The sequence below is a fragment of the Macrosteles quadrilineatus genome, unplaced genomic scaffold (genome assembly GCF_028750875.1).
Source record: "Macrosteles quadrilineatus isolate MER2022 unplaced genomic scaffold, UCM_ALF_1.0 Scaffold_1__1_contigs__length_201487025, whole genome shotgun sequence".
Taxonomy (NCBI): Eukaryota; Metazoa; Arthropoda; class Insecta; order Hemiptera; family Cicadellidae; genus Macrosteles; species Macrosteles quadrilineatus.
Window position 1 is genome coordinate 176,233,284 of NW_026542594.1, and position 20,663 is coordinate 176,253,946.

At 35.7% G+C, this 20,663-nt stretch overlaps 1 protein-coding gene across 8 annotated transcripts in view; it reads right to left on the reverse strand.

The window, feature by feature from the left end:
• Nucleotides 1-8,412, reverse strand: part of LOC128990576 (kinesin-like protein Klp61F) — a 28,333-nt gene extending 19,921 nt beyond the window's left edge. The window contains exon 1 of one of the 8 annotated variants that reach the window (XM_054413015.1): nucleotides 8,097-8,412. The gene's annotated coding sequence lies outside the window, so the exon portion shown is untranslated. The other 7 variants (XM_054413072.1, XM_054413046.1, XM_054413064.1 and 4 more) reach the window with 7 other exon arrangements.
• Between the last annotated feature and the right edge of the window lie 12,251 nt (nucleotides 8,413-20,663).

Sequence of the window (20,663 nt, forward strand, 5' to 3'; positions counted from 1 at the left end):
CGGTATCAATTATTTATGGTTATCATGTTAAATTTAGGAACAGTCATTTCTTGTTAGGACCCCCTTAAGTTTAATCCCAGCTGATTTTATTACATAACTGCCAAATTTGTTTTCTTCATCCTTGGAACACATATGCAGGCTTTCTAGCTTCAAGTAGGATAAACTTAACCAGATTATTCGGGAGGTCAAAACAATTAAAATCACGCAACAAGGCATGTGTCCTATCTTGAACCGTTTAGCGTTCAACCCCTGTAGCTCAAACTGTTGAGGATATGAATATATTTGTAAAAAACACATATACAGACTTGTTAACGAGTTCAAAATAGGACACATGTTGTATGGCATTTTTCGCTTTTTTTGACCTCCCAAATAATCTAAGGTACAGTAGGCCAAAGTTTGTTATTGTTGAAGCTGGACACCCTGTAATAAAGGATATGGTAGGTAAATACTTATTTATAACCTACCTTAACTTATCCATAACTTACCCTTAACTTACCTTAACTCATGGAATTTACCAACATCTATTTAATATCTAACGGTACCAGTAATGAATAAACAAAAAGTGTGATCAGAGATGCAACTCGGAAATAATGTAGGCCTAGTCCTACACAGTAAAAAATAAAGTCTACCTTACCATATTCTCAATTTTTTTTTGACGGGTCTCTTAGTAACAGCTCTGCTACAAAACAGACAAATGATCCTACGAGCTGCATAACAGATTCTAAAATAAATTGAACCATTCATTGAGGCAGGGGCCAACTCTCAATCAAGGGGAGATCCCCCCCAGGCCAGGAAAACACAAATAAATTGCTGTTGTGTTTATTATACTGACATTTTTAAAAAAAGATTAGAAAATTCAGCCATTATTATCCATGAGTAGCCTATATATGCACATGCAATAAGCCTAGGCCCTAGCCATCAAAAATATAAAATAGGCCTATGTACAATAATCTCACAGCAAGTGGAAACAAAACCAAACCATGTTCAAAAATTTGTGTGGCAAAATCTTAAGTTACATAACTTAGGCCTAAGTTAATCAGTAAAATGACCCCGTCGCAGCAAACCTGCAGACTAAGCGAATTTCCATTTGCCTGATTTGATTTAGACTAAAATGTCTCCTTAAAAATATCACATTTATTCCCTATTTAAATAGAATCAGTTTAACACATACTTAGGTTTGCTGCAACAGAGAGGGTAAAAGTGTTTTTTTATGTAAAATGTTAATAGTTAGTAAGAAATAAAAACATTTTCCAAATTTGGGCAAAATATGTTAATAAACAAGCACACTACAACGGTTTACTTATTCTCCATAAGAATAACATGGGAATTTTAAATTAACAATTTTTTGGAATTTTCTCCGTAACCATTAGGTGCATTATAACGCTTCAATATACTAAATTATTTGTTTTTTTAAGCTCTACAAAATAGTTTGGAAAGAAATTTCAAAATTTTATGTTTTTTGGGTCAAAAATGGGAAAAACCCATTTTTACCCCATAAAAGCCCCCATAAACCCCTGTTCCCATGGTCCGATCATGCTGGTTCGCGAACTCGTTCGAATAAACGTAGGTTTACACGTTTGTACCAAATTTCATCAAAATCGGATCATTTTTGCTCGAGTTATCGTGCTAACGGACACACATATATATATATATATATATGAATTTGAACGGATGGTGTTTTTGGCCTCTAGGGACCTCAAAACGAAAAAAAAAATCGGTCCCGGGTCCAGGTCTTACCATGAGTACTACGGTAATAGCTTATTCCCTATATGGGAAATTCGCTAAAAAAACTTTTAACTTACTGCCCCTTTTGAAATTATCTAAATAAAAATTTGTAGGAAAAACAAAAGGAACAGCCAATAAGAAAAGTAAGTAAATGGATCATAAGAATAATAGGCATGGTACTTAATAACAATACTAAGAACGGTTTATAAGGGAGTATTATTTACTTACCAGCCCGGCAACAACAAAGCAGGGATAAAAACAAAATCAACCCTTTTGCTGTTGGAAAAATTATAAAAAATAACCATGAAAAAATTGATTTCATAAAGCGAGCTGGAAAGAATGTCGTAGTTACTTGCAAAGATGCACATTCAGCCAACCAGTTGGTAGACTCCCCCCACCTAGTACACTATAATGTTTTCATACCTGCCTCCCGGGTTGAGGTAACCGGAGTAATATTTGTTGAGCCTGATATTAATGAAGACGAACTTATAAATGAGGGCAATTGTGTCTATCACATAGTACATGCCAAGCGTATCACCAGGTACATAAACAGGGAAGTAATCAACACTAACTTCATGATGATAACTTTTGATTCCGACAAACTCCCGGAGTACGTTTATCTAAATTATGTAAGAATGCCTGTAAAACAATACATGAGGCCTATTAGGCAATGTTACAACTGTTTCCGCTATGGGCATGTTGCCAAATCTCCATGCGATAAAACCAAAACTTGCCGAGACTGTAGTCAAGAGTATCACGAGGGACCTTGTACTACATCGATTAAATGTGCCAACTGCGAGGGACCCCACCCAAGCAACAGTAAAACTTGTCCAGAGTACATAAGACAAAAAAAGATAAATGAAAGAATGAATGACTACAAGGAAGATTACTACACTGCAAGTCAAAATGTATCGAAGCTGAACAACAGCAACAAATCACTCCTGTCTGATAGGCCTAGAGCCACATATGCTGAAAAGGCTGGACTCCACAGTCAACAAATCATGAGCCCAACGTCATCTCAATACCAATACAGTGAAACAAGCACAGACAATAAATATCTTCCTCTACAAGATGAATATGAACACGATATCAGCCCAAATAGCCTACCAGTTCCCTACAATACCAAGCCCAAATCAACTCCAACCCCTCGCAATCTGCAAGATCACACTTACCATAAAGCGCCTAGGGCTAGAACCCAAAACAGCTCACCGACACCCCCACCCCCCGTCTCAAACACCCCCCAGCAACATTCCTTTTCTGGCGGCAGCAATGTAAACTTAAAAAAACTTCTGAGTGAGAAAATAAAAGAAATGAGAAACAAGATTCAAGGAGACAACACAATCAGTAAAAATAAATTTGATGATTTATTGAACCAGTTTCAGAAAGATATAGGCCTAATAGAACCTACAACATCCAAACAAGTGGCTTCTAAAAATTTACGACAAACAACATTAAAAACTACTATTGGAAACAATAGCAATAATAGGAAATTACAAAATGCACGTTAAGATAATTCAGTGGAATATAAGATCTCTACAACAAAAATGCAAAAGCCGACTCAAACCGTTGGAAAAAATTCAATGGTAAAAAACACTGGCCAAAGCAAAATAGGCCTAAATATTGTACAGTGGAATGCCAGATCATTGCTTCCAAAGTGGCCTGAATTTAACAGGTTACTTTATCTTCATAAGATACACATAGCTGTAATACAAGAATCTTGGTTAACTAAAGACAGTATTATAAGAGATAGTAACTACACAATAATTCGCGAAGATAGAAAGGATGGGTATGGAGGTATTGCATTTATCGTACACAAAGAAATACTCTTTGAACAGGTAAAAATACAAGTCGACCTGGTAAAAGAACCTATAGCCTACAAATGAGCGCAATAAAAATTAGGAATTATAAAGTGCCAATCACTATCATTAACCTTTACTGCCCAAATAATCACATTAATACAAGATTTTGGAAGGAAGCTCTTTTTACAGATGATAATACATACAAAATTGTGTGTGGAGATTTTAATGCTCACCACACATTTTGGAATTGCAACAATATTGATGCAAGGGGCAAAGCAATTTTTGAAGCTTACGCTGACTCACAATTTATCATCGCTAACGATGAAAACCACACAACTGTACCCTCAGTATACAGAGCACCCTCAACCATTGATTTAACTTTCATCACCCCAAAACTATATATATTGCTTAACAGCTGGGAAGTACACAATGATGCTATCGGCAGTGATCACTTTCCAATTTTTATAAGCTTTGACACACAAAGTATTGACAATGATTCATGCAAAGGAAGCAAATTTAACTCAACTAACAATAGGAGAAATTTCAAACTAGCGGATTGGAAGGGCTATAGTAACATAATTAAAGATGAAGTACATGCAGTAGAGCAAAACAATATTGACTTAACCGACAACGTAGCTAATTTGTATACAATTATAAATAAGGCAGCTGAAGATACTATCCCGAGATATAAGAGCTTTCCTGGAAACTCACACAAATTTCAGGCAAAGTCATGGTGGAATCAAAACTGCTCCAGAGCAATAGCCGAAAGAAGGCTATCGCTAAAATTGTTCAAAATAAACATGACACCACTCAACTACCATAGATATCAACTAGCACAATTCAAAGCTAGAGAGATTATTAGAATAGCAAAGAAACAAGAATGGGAAAAATTATGCAAAAATATAGGTGAAAAAAATGCTCACAATACGCCTGGAAAGTTGTTCGCAGATTAAAAACCAATCAGAACCATGATAATAACCCATTACACAATAAACCTGAACTTAAAGATAGTGTTATCAAACAATTAGTACCTGATTATGTCCCCAACCAACCTGAACTTGTCATATTGATCAAAGAAATCAACCAATCCAAACATTTCTTGGAGGAAAATTTTACAATAAATGAGTTGAACGTTGCATTATATTCCAAAAGTAAAGACACATGCCCCGGAAATGACAATATCTCCTATAGTATGATTAAAAATCTACCTATGGTAGCTCTGGAAAAATTGCTAATTATTTATAACAAAATATGGAATAACAAGATTCAAATCCCTCCCCAATGGAAACAAACCAAGCTAACTGCATTTCCTAAACCTGGCTATGACGCAACAAAAGCTGAATCTTACAGACCAATTTCTCTAATCTCGTGCTTCATGAAAATTATGAACACCATGATAAAGAACAGATTAGAATGGTTCATTGAAAACAACAATCTGATTCCAGATAGCCAATATGGCTTTAGAAAAAGGAGGGGATGTGGAGACTATCTAATTCATCTCTCCTCAGAAATCAATGTAGCTATGACATATAAAGAATATATGCTTCTAGTATCTTTAGACCTGACCAAAGCCTACGACAGAGTTAATGTTGGTGTACTTTTGAGAAAAATGTACATATTTGGCATCCCAAAACGGTTCATAAATCATTGTCACAACTGGCTCATAGACAGACCGATAAACATGGGTTCAAGCAGCTCCGATCACACCAGAACTACGTGTAGGGGATTACCGCAAGGCAGTGTCATCAGCCCTATCCTATTTGCCCTATACATTTCAGACATTAATGATGAATTACCTTCTAATGTCAAGTCATTACAATATGCTGATGACATAGTGATATACAGTTCCAATAAGGATCTTAACACCATTAACTCTGACATCCAGAATTCACTTGAGCAACTGGAAAAGTATTTTTCAGGACTGAATTTAGAGGTCAATCCAAACAAAAGCAAAGCAATTTGTTTTACAAGAAGTAGAAATTACAATAACAATACTGTAAATCTATCAATCTGCAATGAAAATATACCTGTACAAGATCACATCAGACTGTTAGGCATCACAATAGATAGAAAACTAACGTTCAAAGAACACATCAACAACATCCATCACCAAACTTTGAAAGACCTAAACATACTCAAAATAATATCATGTGGGAACAAAGGTGCACATCCACGCTTTGTCTTAGATATTTACCAAAGCCTTGTCAGACCAAAACTGGAATATGCAAGCTATATATTCGGACATGCAGCCAATTGTACACTGAAAAAACTAGATATGATACAAAATCAGGCTCTACGAATATCAGTAGGTGCTCATAAAACCACGCCTATCATTGCCTTACACTCAGAAACAAGCAATTTGCCACTTACTGCTAGAAGAATAATGATCACTGAAAGGATTATCTACAAAATTCTCACAAATAGCGACCATCCTGCCTACTTCAACCTACTCTATCTGCATGCTACGGCTATAAACAACAAGTATTGGGCTCACAAGAACTGGCCTTTGTACATTAGTATGGCTAATGCAATAATAACAAACATAATACCTAATATTCATGACATCCCTAGAATCATGAACGAATATGACATGATAAAACCAATTTCTATGATAGAAGATAAGATTCTATGCAAAACAACCTATGATGCAACATTAAACAAAAACAAAAAGGAGGGGAATAATCATAGCCTAAAACAACAACATTTTATTACTTCCAACATAACCTATAGCAAATTTCTACAGATATTTACAGATGGATCAAAAACAGCATCCACAGTTGGCGCAGCCTTCTACATCCCGCAACTACTCACGAGCTACACGTACAAATTGAATAACATCATGTCAAATTATTCTGCTGAATTATATGCCATATATAAAAGCATTGTCTTCAGTGAGACATTGCAAAACCAAAATATAATTATTTTCTCTGACTCTCAATCAGCTATTTCAGCAATTGAAAACTATAAACACTCCAGAACAAGTGATGATATTATCTACAAAATTATCTCCAAAGCCCAGCAAAGCCCAAAACGCTATGTACTCCACTGGGTACCTAGTCACATAGGCATTCAAAATAATGAGATGGCTGATCAATTGGCTAAGCAGGCAGCTAATGATGGGGAATCTGTTACGGATGTACACGTTCCTTTCAATGACTTCAAATCGTACAGGAAGAAAAGACATAGAGAAGTTTACAGTAATACAATTTTGTTCTCTGCCAAAGCCCAGTGGCACAAGAAAATTCAAAAGGAAATTCCCAAAAGACCATGGTTCTATGAATCCAAATTACAGCGAAACGAAATAATCAACATTTGCAAACTCAGACTAGGTCATGCCAACTTCAACAAACATTTACACTCTAAGAACATGTATTTTACACCACTTTGCCTTCGATGCACGTTAGGCCAAGAAGAAACTCTCCAGCATCTATTTTGGGAATGCCCAAGCTATGAAGTCTTCAGGAAATCTTGCCTAAAAGAAATCTACAAAGAGTATAAGACTAACCTTGCAGCAGCACTCAGCTCCAAAAACGACAAAATTTATAAGGAAATTAACATATATTTGAAATAAATAAATAAGAGACTTTAAAGAAACAAGAAACCTTCCAAACACCAACTGTACATAATTGTCACATTTATGTTGTCCATTCTTGGGATTCTTCATCCGTGGCCCCCCTCCCCATTTCTGGGTTAGGCAAGCCTGACGGGCCCCAGGCGAAGAAGATACCTTCTCTCCCTTCCCTAAATCCCAGGAACCCTAGATTTCCTATTTGTTTTACACATCAATGAAAAAAAAAAACGTAACAAACCTCAAAAAACCATAGTGTGCTCCGAAACAAAAAAAGAAACATAACAATCAAAATAATAACAACATAAATGTAAACTGTGTAACTAACATAACCTAACCTTTGTTACAGAAAGTGTCAAATGCCCAAAGACAAGACAACCACAGAAGGATTCAGTGAGTAATAGTTAACATTAGACATCGAACAGGCTGCGTGGAGCAATTATCCAAGCCTTGAGCCTTAAGAGCTCAGAATAAGAAAAAAAAAAAAAAAAAAAAAAAAAAACTTTCAAAATTTCAAACACTAGAGTGGAGAAAAGAAAAAGAAAAAGAAACTAAAAAGGAGCAGCTATGTACAAAGAGGTTTGAATGGGGATTTAAACATCATACCTAAGGGAGCATGTTTTATTTGGCATGATCATACATGATTTGGCATGATATTTTTTGCGGGGTCGTGACTGGAATAAACCCAGCCAGATCCACCCTTAATGAAAATCGTGCTGATTCCACTTCCCCATAGCACTCACGAAAACCCTGCTCAGCATAAGCCAGCTTTGATAGGTCTCAAATAAATAGATTAACTACATCTTATTCAACTCTAACTACTCCTCGCCATTGTGAAACGCCTGCAGCAACTTGCCCTAAACATGATATCGATAACCGTAAAGTTTAATTTAGTTACTTGAATTAATTTATTGTTGGTTGGTTGATCTTGGTCTAATTTAGAAAAAGATATGATTCCCCTTACCCCCCAAAAGATTAATTAACTACTTAGACATTATGGGTACCTTACTAACTGTAGAGTAGACCCAGGAGTCCTTTTGCGGTGTGTGGTACAAGCAAGACAAACCTGGTTGCCGGCGGTTGGTCCTTTCCGGCCGGAGCGCTAGTGTCGCTCCGAGTAGAACTGTCTGCTCGCCTTTGGATCAGCTGATGGGGTTGACTCTTACCTTATACCATAATTGTTGGCGGTGATGTGGGTTATCCCCACATTTTAGACATTCTTTAAATTACCAAGTGTCATGGAATGGATTTCAAATATGTTACTTGATCGTCTCCCACGGTAACGATGGAATCGGAAAAATGTCCTGCGGTCAAAGCGAATTCATTAACCCAAAGCATTTCCCACATTTTCACGGGAGTTCATTTCCCGTGGTTGCTACGAAATATTGTAGTCATTTTGCTTTGCGGTCTCGGTGATATTGTGATCGTCTCCTGCGATCGCGATGAATGGTTAAAATTTCCGTGGTTGTGGGTGTCATATATGAGAACTAACATCGGTAGTTAGAAATATGTGTGTGGGGGCTGCACTGCCAACATGCGATTTCAGCGGCAACTTCTCAACCCTCGCTCTCCTCACTCCTCAAGTCTACTACTTCAGGGCGGTTGCTTGAATGCTTGAATAAGTTCAAGTTGCTTAGTCCCGTAAGTAATAGTGGGCAAATTCTGCATGTCTCCTGTGGTCACAGAGGAGGAATCATGAACGTCTTCTGATGTCGTGGTAAAATCATGAATTTCTGCCGCGATACCGTACCGCTGGAATGTCCCCTCCTGCGATCGTTGGTGATATAGAGTGGACGTTATTTGAATCATGCATATCTTCTACATTCATGGAATCATCACCAATGTCTTCCATGATCGCAGTGAAAAAGTTACCGTGTCTTGAAATCGCGAAATTTTGTGGGGTTTCTGGGAACAACCTTTCGTTCCAGGAAAAAATCTCAAAAATAACCCGAACGATTTGATTAAAATGTAGTATGATATAGCCCTTTAAATTCTTAACAGAATGGTATAACTCCCATTTTTGTAAAAAATGTAAAAAGTAAAGTGTTTAAAAGGTATTGTTACTTTATTTTCGCATTAAAACACCATAAAATACATGATGAAAAATCTTATTAAAAAATCTGGTTTGATTAAAATTAGTATGGTTCTTCATCATAATTCTGAATCGTGTAAACTTCCGTGATTGTTTTAAAATTACGGTTCAACAAAAGTTTTTGTAATTTTTCATAAAAAATACCAGAGTTACTTCCACCGCTTACCCATGATAAAGGTTGTTGAGAAGCTAATGGTAGAAAGTTTTTATTTTCAAATCTGACACAGTTTATCCAGTGAACAATTGTAAAAATGAAGGCATGGTATTAAATAAATTAATGTAATATACCTCACCTTGTTAATATGACTGTAAAGGTTGGGGTTTTCTCCAGGTTGACGATAGCACAGTAAGTAACATCCAACATCCCTGGAGGCTCAGACCAGCTGTAAGTATGCAGATACAAAATCAGCAAAACATAGCATTTTGAATGCATATATAATTAAAATAATGACAAATTATATAATCATAATAACTGTAATAAAAACTCTATTTAACCATTGGCTAAACTACATTCTAAGTGGATTCTAGTTAAGTCTGTGTCTAACACGCTCAACGTAATGGCGGCAAATTTATAGCAGACGGTTTTACAACAAAGATCCTGAATTCGGATTCCAAAAAATCCTAACGTCAACCAACGTCGTGAAGTTAGCGGCTCTTTTCATCGGCGCTTTTTCGGTTTGTAATAGATGTGGGTTGGTACGCCTGTGGGTGCCACAAACGTGTTTTGCAGGGATGTCGGAAACACAATTCAATGACAATACGGTGCGAAATGATGTTTTTCATTTATATAATGTCAATTATACCTTGATAAAACGTGTATACACGTTAAAACTAATTAATTGGCGTATTTTAAAAGGATATTTGAGACCGTACTGTACATTATACGTAGCTATGGCTTATCATAACGCGATCAATTAAAACTCCGAACATAAAAAAGTGCATAATCGTTTTCCTAAGCCCATCACACCAACTTTAAGCTATTATAAAGGTAATATACAATGTCTAGAATACTCAGTATAAATATGATTGAGGCAGTCCCCTAAATTACGAACTTATATGGCAAAATGTATATGGTTGATAGGAACTTGCATCAGGAAAATGTGCACAATGTTGACCCTAAGCCCATCACATCAAATTTGAGGTATTCTAATGGTAATATACAATGTGTAGAATACTCAGTATAAATATGATTGAGGCAGTCCCCTAAATTACGAAGTTATATGGCAAAATGTATATGGTTGATAGGAACTTGCATCAGGAAAAAGTGCACAATGTTGACCCTAAGCCCATCACATCAAATTCGATGTATTCTAATGGTAATATACGATGTGTAGAATAATCAGTATGAGTATGATTGCGGCAGTCCAGTAAATTACGAAGTTATATGGCAAAATGTATATGGTTGATAGGAACTCGCATCAGGAAAAGTGCACAATCTTTTTCCTGAGCCCATCACATTAACTTTGAGGTATTATAATGGTAATATACAATGTGTAGAATAATCAGTATGAGTATGATTGCGGCAGTCCTGTAAATTACGAAGTTATATGGCAAAATGTATATAGTTGATAGGAACTCGCATCGGGAAAAGTGCACAATCTTTTTCCTAAGCCCATCACATCAACTTTGAGGTATTCTAATGGTAATATACAATGTGTAGAATACTCAGTATAAATATGATTGCGGCAGTCCAGTGAATTACGAAGTTATATGGCAAAATATATATGGTTGATAGGAACTCGCATCAGGAAAAGTGCACAATCTTTTTCCTAAGCCCATCACATCAACTTTGAGGTATTCTAATGGTAATATACAATGTGTAGAACACTCAGTATAAATATGATTGAGGCAGTCCAGTAAATTACGAAGTTATATGGCAAAATGTATATGGTTGATAGGAACTCCCATCAGGAAAAGTGCACAATCTTTTTCCTAAGCCCATCACATCAACTTTGAGGTATTCTAATGGTAATATACAATGTGTAGAATAGTCAGTATGAGTATGATTGCGGCAGTTCTGTAAATTACGAAGTTATATGGCAAAATGTATATAGTTGATAGGAACTCGCATCGGGAAAAGTGCACAATCTTTTTCCTAAGCCCATCACATCAACTTTGAGGTTTTCTAATGGTAATATACAATGTGTAGAATAATCAGTATGAGTATGATTGCGGCAGTCCAGTAAATGACGAAGTTATATGGCAAAATGTATATGGTTGATAGGAACTCGCATCAGGAAAAGTGCGCAATCTTTTTCCTGAGCCCATCACATCAACTTTGAGGTATTATAATGGTTATATACAATTTGTAGAATACTCAGTATAAATATGATTGAGGCAGTCCAGTGATTTAAGAAGCTATAAGGCAAAGTGTATATGGTTGATAGGAACTCGCATCAGGAAAAGTGCACAATCTTTTTCCTAAGCCCATCACATCAACTTTGAGGTATCCTAATGGTAATATACAATGTGTAGAATAATCAGTATGAGTATGATTGCGGCAGTCCAGTAAATTACGAAGTTATATGGCAAAAAGTATATGGTTGATAGGAACTCGCATCAGGAAAAGTGCACAATCTTTTTCCTAAGCCCATCACATCAACTTTGAGGTATTCTAATGGTAATATACAATGTGTAGAATACTCAGGGTAAATATGATTGCGGCAGTCCAGTAAATTACGAAGTTATATGGCAAAATGTATATGGTTGATAGGAACTCGCATCAGGAAAAGTGCACAATCTTTTTCCTAAGCCCATCACATCAACTTTGAGGTATTCTAATGGTAATATACAATGTGTAGAATACTCAGTATAAATATGATTGAGGCAGTCCAGTGATTTACGAAGCTATAAGGCAAAGTGTATATGGTTGATAGGAACTAGCATCAGGAAAAGTGCACAATCTTTTTCCTAAGCCCATTACATCAACTTTGAGGTATTCTAATGGTAATATACAATGTGTAGAATACTCAGTATAAATATGATTGAGGCAGTCCAGTGATTTACGAAGCTATAAGGCAAAGTGTATATGGTTGATAGGAACTCGCATCAGGAAAAGTGCACAATCTTTTTCCTGAGCCCATCACATCAACTTTGAGGTATTTTAATGGTAATATATAATGTGTAGAATACTCAGGGTAAATATGATTGCGGCAGTCCAGTGAATTACGAAGCTATAAGGCAAAATCTATATGGTTTATAGGAATTTCCGTCAGGAAAAGTTTCGGTTTGTAATAGATGTGGGTTGGTACGCCTGCGGACGCCACAAACGTGTTTTGCAGGGATGTCGGAAACACAAATCAATGACAATACGGTGCGAAATGATGTTTTTATATTTATATAATGTCAATTATACATTGATAAAACGTGTATACAAAATAAAACTAATTAATTGACGTATTTTAAAAGGCATATTTGAGACCGCACTGTACAATATACGTAGCTTAGGCTTAATATAACGCGATCAATTAAAACTCCGAACATAAAAAGTGCATAATCTTTTTTCCCAAGCCCATCACATCAACTTTGAGCTATTCTAATGGTAATATACAATGTTTAGAATAATTAGTATGAGTATTATTGCGGCAGTCTAGTAAATTACGAAGTTATATGGCAAAATGTATATGGTTGATAGGAACTCGCATCAGGAAAAGTGCACAATCTTTTTCCTAAGCCCATCACATCAACTTTGAGGTATTCTAATGCTAATATACAATGTGTAGAATACTCAGTATAAATATGATTGAGGCAGTCCAGTGAATTACGAAGCTATAAGGCAAAATCTATATGGTTGATAGGAATTTGCGTCAGGAAAAGTGCACAATCTTTTTCCTAAGTCCATCACATCAACTTTGAGGTATTCTAATGGTAATATACAATGTGTAGAATAGTCAGTATAAATATGATTGAGACAGACCAGGAAATTACGAAGTTATCTGGCAAAATGTATATGGTTGACCTAACTATTCAATAATCATGCTCTAACCACACGATCACTGGCGATAGGATAGATGAATACCCATACATCTATATATATATACATCTAATCAATATATCATATCTATACATCTATCCTCTCGCCTGTGATCGTGTGGTTCATTGAGGTAAGTAAGTGAGTTTACTTTACTCAAGGAAGCCTTAAATGTCTATTGGTAGTCCATCATAATATTATTATGGTATAACGTCTTATTCGTCTGTTGTTTATAACATATTACCATAAACTAACAAACTTAGCGTAGGGAAAAAAGATTTAATTCAACCAAGGTCAGGGGCTTCATAAGGAAGTGTTGAAATTGAAAACGGCGCCACGCCCGGCTTGGAATTTCTCCCCGAGACTACAAAAAAAGTATGAAATACATGGGCTGACGGGGCCGTCTCACAGCTTTGATCTAGCGCTGACCGACATGGTTTCGCTCCCGTCCCTACTTTCTCTCCCTATAGTGTCACCGTGCGAACACCTGTTAACAGCCAACCCTTAAGGAAAACCCGAGACAGCGGCATCTCTTTGACGTTCGTTGACCTTCGTAGCTGCTAGCCAAGAATTTACAACCCCAGACATATTTCGGCGTTTTCCAAAGACGACCTCCTTAGCTCTCAGTCCATCAGAAGAGGTCGGTAACAAGGTTATAAATATAAATTCACATTGATTTATTCGTCACTACAGTTTTTGCAATCATGACAAAATAATAGAATATTTGTCGGTTTTCCCAATTTGAATACATTTGTCCAGTCTCTGTACGATCAAACTCGTATTTAACTGTAATCAAATAAAAACAAAACTAATTCATTTATTTAAATTCAATCAAGTCGTTTTATTTAGGTTAGTGAACACCAACATCACTTCGTATATAAACCACGTTTAGGGCTCAGGATTCAGAATAGTAACTAATATATAAACTAACTTAAAAGGTTTTGACGAAAACAATGCCAACGTAACTTTTGCCGGTAGCAATAGGCTGCGTTTGGAAATATTGATATATATGGAATAAGTTACTGAAATATAATTCAATGTAACTTACTATGTGTAAACTTCAATATTGATACTACTGTATATGAAAAATCAAAATCAAGTAGTTTATCAAGAATTGAACTTATCTCAAAGTAGTTCAATACATCATAAACAACACGGTGACTGACCAATTTATGTTTAATTTTTATTTTAATATCTTTTATTGGTAAGGACATATTTTGTATCCCATATCACTGGAAACGGGATACAAAATATATCCTTACCAATCATTACAAGCAATACATGGTTTTAAGGCGACAACATACGGTTCAATAATGAAATTGTTGTCTACCATTTTTGGGTGAAGGTTGAATGCTGCGATAGCACCCTGGCCAACGTTAGTGATCAATTCAGTGATTCAGTCACACACAATGGAACATTAGAACAAGAACACAACAGATCGCTCTGAAACGACCGTTGGATAATATTTTTAAATGTTGCCATTGCCACTGACTGACTGATCTGGGCCGCGCTCTACTGGTTCATGTTTGAACTACTGTACGTCCACGTGGCTCGTGGCGGTTGGCATGGCAACATACCTACACCAACGATATAAACAACTCATGGATCGCTGGCTCAGTGTTGGCCGCGCGGTCTAGCTTCCCCCACCATCGACTGGCAGAAGCCGACGCAGCCCATACATTCACCATTATAAAACACACCTTTTTAGCTGCCGGTCTGTTGAAATATACAGAGATATTATGTTGCTAACGCATGTCAAACTCTTTTTACTATTCAATGCTTTATGTCTGTTTCGTTTCTTGCATAAAATAACCCATTTTATTTCTGCAAAACTAAAACATTCACTATACTGAATTTTGGATATTATAGAAAACTACTGACATTGCTAGTTCCAAAATTTACATGGTAAAATAATAATTAATCGCAAAGCAATTACAGACAGTACAATATTTGTAATTTCAAACATATTTATTAAACGGAAATATATTACATATTAAACATTTATGAATAGAACGATTTTGTTAGGTTTTTGCCGCAGATATTTTTGACTTTAATACATACTTTTTTCATTGTGTGATGAGAACGTATCTTACAAAATATATCACAAAAAAGCGAAAGAAAAAGATTTGCGTTTACGCAAAAAAAATATATTCAGCAAAAACTGAACAGGTTTATTCTATTCATAAATGTTTAATGTGTAGGCCTAGTACGTTTTCGTTTAATGATGGGTTTGAAATTACACATATTTTATTTTATATCCTTTATTTGCTATTACTGATTATTAATTTACCATACATAATTTGGTAGTAGCAATATCAGTTGACTACAAACATCTAAAATCAAATGTAGCGAATGTGTAGTTTTAAAGAGTTCCCATGTGTTATTTTCTGCAAGAAACTAAACAGACATAAAGTTTAGAATAATAAAAAAAGTTTAATATGCGTTAGCAATAATTTATCTCTATATATTTTAACAGACTTGCGACTAAAAAGGTGTGTTTTATAATGGTGAGTGTATGGGGCTGCGGCAGCCTCTGCCAGTAGGGAGTGGGGGAAGCTAGACCGAAAACAGTGCCCGCTACGCCACTGAGAGCGCAATCCAGTAGTTCTTTACATCGTTGACCTACACAGCCATACAGTCACAGTCACTCACACAACTAGAAACTCGCAATCAGCCTGGACCCGGCTTCCTGTTCCTACCAAAATTCCGATATAACTCAGTTTTCTAGATACTTAAGGCCCGTTTTGCCAGAAGCGTCTGGTGCGTCTGACGCTCAGCGATGATCGCTAGAGCAATAATCGCTCAGCGTCTATCGCTCGGGCCTATTTTGCCAGAAGCGTCTGTTCCTTGCGATTATTTGATCAGTAAGTGGTTTACTTTGGTGGCAAAAGGAGTGTTTCTGAAAATGACCTATAAAAAGCAAATAGTAAAGTATTTGTTAGCTGAGGAATTCGACGATGATGAGATATTAGAAATGTTGTGCAAACCAAACCTAGGAAAGAAGTGCGTACTATGTTTTTAAAGAGGCCTGAAGAAAGATATTTTAAATTGTTAATTGAAAATCAGTTAACGATTGACTTAACAGTCGTGTGCTGAAATGGATTCAATCAGTTTTTCATCTTCTTCACTATTGAATCCCCACTTTGTTTGTGACATGTCACTAAACTTGAAAACACAACTTATTTAAAGAAACAAAAGTTAAGTCAACAACTAAACACGTGCTTATTCCAGTAATAATCGCTAGCGACTGCGTCTCCGTCTGCTCCAGGAGCAGTGGTCCGCGTCAGACGCTTGCGTCTCAGTTACAGACGCTGGCGGCTATAGCGATAGACGCTTCTGGCAAAATAGACTTAACTAAAACAATGCAAAGCAGTGGGCAGCGATTGACGCAGAGCGATAGACGCTGAGCGTCAGACGCACGAGACGCTTCTGGCAAAACGGGCCTTTACTACGCCTTGTTAATGTTAACTAGTGTATCTGTTTCTTGAATTCGAGCAATTGCTAAGTATTACAGCACAGGCGTTATTTTAAAACAAATAATAGTTATAATTTATGACTTTAAAAAAAGATTCGACTTAAAGATTATGTAAACTAGTAGAGCCCCGTCGAAATCGACGGTTAATCTTGAGGTTTTATGTAAATTCAGCTAACTGCGATAGATAGAGTGAAGTCATTAAAATCTTAGTAGAAGGGAGGATAAACATAATAAGTATGACGATTGTGTTCCCTAAAAAACGTGATTGATGAATTCGTTTATCACAATATTTCCTACCTTTTTATCGGCTTTAGGTTGCCCAAAAGGTTTTTTAGGAGTCTTATAATTGTTTGTTCATGAGTTTGTTTCATACCAAAGCCACTTTCACTATATGGGAGAATGAGTTCATATAATTAATCTATCATGTTACGGAAAGAGTCAATATTTATTACTAACAACTAATTCAATCTGCTTTAGGAAAATCATTCAGATTGTATCCGGATTTATAAGTAAATCTTCATCTTTGGTCATAAAAAATACAGAATTTTATCAGCATATTAAATCAGTTTTTTTTTGTATTTGATAAAAATATCTGATTCTCTAGAAAGCAGTAAGATTCTTACTTCGATCTAAGCAATTTTAATTCCTTCTCTTGCCACATCGACCCATGTATTTAATCATCCTGTTCTTACTTGATAATTCATTAACTTATGGGATAGTTTCGCCTTGGCCAGATCTATAACATAAAGCTGTGCACGTATTTCGTGGATGGAATGAACCATAATTGTAGGAAATTTGATCACAAATCTTGAACATTTGCGGAACCAAATCCATAACCTAGTCCAGCCTTGGTAACAAATTATGCAAATGCGATTAGATGTGATGACACTGTTGTGTTTCCGAATGTTTTGTATGTAGTGAGGTTTAGATGCGTTGTTACATGTGTACAGCAAAGTAAAAACCCTGTACACATTCTTTTAAATACCTGAATTGACATTAGTTCACATACTTTACAAAAACCATAGATGAAACATACTCCGTAGTTAGTCTATTCCAAAACTTGAACACAGCTCTCATCCTCAACGTACTCATCTATGACACAATTTTTTACGCGATTGTCGAAAACTTTTATACCAATAAATGAATTTCTAGTGTTCTTTCTTGAATTCAAAAATGAATGGTAATTGAAAGTACTGTAGGCAGAAAAAGGCACGTGCCAACCTTACAATATATCTAACTCGATAAGGAATAATTATGTTCCTTTAAAATTGATATGTCACACTTATTTCATAATTTAAAATGTTCTAAGAGCAATAAAGCATATATCTTTGATAACAACATTTAAAACGTATCATAAATTCATCATTTTGTTGAAACTATAAAAAACTTGCCATGCAGTGGAGAATCAATTTAAAATCATAAATAATAATGTAAACATTTAATTTGACAGTTTCAGTAGACCTTTGAATACAATTTTAATATTAACAGCTGGTTCATTAAAAGTAGTGTACATAGCATTATCCATATGGTCGTAATGTAAACAAAATTACTGAGTGAACTTTAAAGGCCTCTGGGGCAGAGTCCCAAGGAAATTTACCTCGTTTCTCTTTTGAGGGCTCACCTACAGACCAATAGAATTCTTTAGACACCCCTACCAAGTTTCTACACCCAGCCGTTCTCTCAAATTAGCTGTGACAAAACCCCGTTTTTCTCCATAAGAATAACATGGGATGGAACTTTAAAGGCCACTGGGGCAGAGCCCATAGGGAATTTACCACGTTTCTCTTTTGATGGCTCATCTACAGACCAAGACCTTTCTTTAGACACCCCTACCGAGTTTCTACCCCCAGCCGTTCTCTCAAAATAGCTATGACAAAGAAAAACAGTTTCAAATTAATATATAGATACTCAAGATGTACAAAACAGATCAATATAATCAACATTTCTTTTATATATCTTATAATTTTTTAAAAGCTGATCTTGTTTTTTAGTGTTTTCTACAAATAGCCTTACTTATAGCCGCATTAGGTCGTCCAAAACATAGATAAAACATACTAGTTCCCTTAGTTAGTTGGTTAGTCTATGTCCAAAATAACGATTATAAATTCAAAACAAAAAAATATTTCTATTTCTTCTCCTTGGTGGTGATCTATGACTTTCCTATGTTTCCATAGTTTGCAAATCGGCTCTTTCAATGATAACTTAGAAATGCAGCATAGTGTTGATTCAGTTTTCTTTTTAGTAGGCCTATATCAAATTATCCAAGCCCTATCGCTTTTGACCATTTTAATATTTACGCCAACCCAAATTCAAATACTTAGTAAATATTTAATTTTAACCAAGTAAGTAAACGTTTGTAGCAAACTGTCAAATTAGCAAACCTATTGACTGTTTACAATTAACATTATTATGTTCTTCTTCTCACTTTTCATATCTGACAACAGCTGGAGTTTCATAACAATGTTTGTTTCCCATGTTAATCTTATGGAGGAATACGAAACTTTAAAGGACCTCAGGGCCTCACTATCTAATTATTTTCCTAAAAAGAAGGTTTCCTGCACAGCTTCACGTTGCGCTCTTTCCAATAACACCAAAAACATTTACAACTTAATTTGTAAAAAAACGGAAACCCTAAAAAAATTATGTTCATCAAGCAATGTTCAAGGTTTGCTTAAAAAAACACAGGACAGTGATACGTTCATGATATTATCAAGTAAAAAATAGATGATTTTCAACTTACATCAGAGCAGTAGAAAATGTGAATTTATTAAAATATCACGAAGTTTAAGACGTCCATGTCACTGGCCCGGCCATGACGGAATTAGTACATAAGAATTATGCTAATATTTAGTACCTATTTCGTACTATTTAGTACCAACAAACAAAAAATTAGTACCCCACTCGGTACCGGATAACTAATTAATTTAGGATTCCGGGCCAGTGACATGCTGGCCCGGCCATTTTCGAATTTGATCCTAATATGTATACCATCATTTAGTACCTATTTTGTACCTCCATTAATATAATTTGTACCTCAAAGAATACCAAGCTACGGGCCCGTTAAATGTACAGGTCAATGACCCCTCAGCCCGGCCATATCGGAACCTATGGTTATAAGCTATACTACTATTTAGTACTTATTTTGTACTATTTTGTACCTCCATTAAAATAATTTGTACCTCAAAGAAAACCAAGCTACGGGCCCGTTAACTGTACAGGTCAATGACCCCTCAGCCCGGCCATTTCGGAACCTATGGTTATAAGCTATACTACTATTTAGTACTTATTTTGTACTATTTTGTACCTCCATTAATATAATTTGTACTTCAAAGATAACCAAGCTACGGGCCCGTTAACTGTACAGGTCAATGGCCCCTCAGCCCGGCCATATCGGAACCTGTAGTTATAAGCTATGCTACTATTTAGTACCTTGTTCGTACTTTTTTGTACCTTTCGAGGTAAAAAAATTACCTCAAAGATAAACAAACTACTTATGTTACATATTGTATGTGTAATCATGTTATTGTTAGTGGTTAATTACCCCTCAGCCCGGCCATGTCACAGTTTCTAGTTATAAGGTATGCTATTATTTAGTACTCAATAATTAACAAGTGATGCAGTTATTTGGTGGTTATCTCCAACTATTTAGTTCTTCATATTAAACAATATGTACTACTCATACAACCCAAGTAATCAATGTGTCGAGGTTTAGGCTATTTTGGTGCGAGGGTACTGTGGTGTTTTTTTTTATTTCATTCAACATTAAGTTCACAACTTTGTTAATTTTTTCTTTCTTTTTTCTTAATTAATTTATGTTGTAAAACTTAACGAGCTGTTGGCCCGTCCTACGTACGGGAATTTAGTAGTCAACTAAAACTGAAGTAATATCAATATTTCTAGAATGTAGAATGTTAGCGTCGGCTGCTAGACTTTTTACAATTTTAAACTTATCTTCTAAAAAACTGAAACCCTAAACTAAAATTATGGCTTCAACATTCCCTAGTTTTCAAAATTATTTGTCTTTCAGTTTTTTT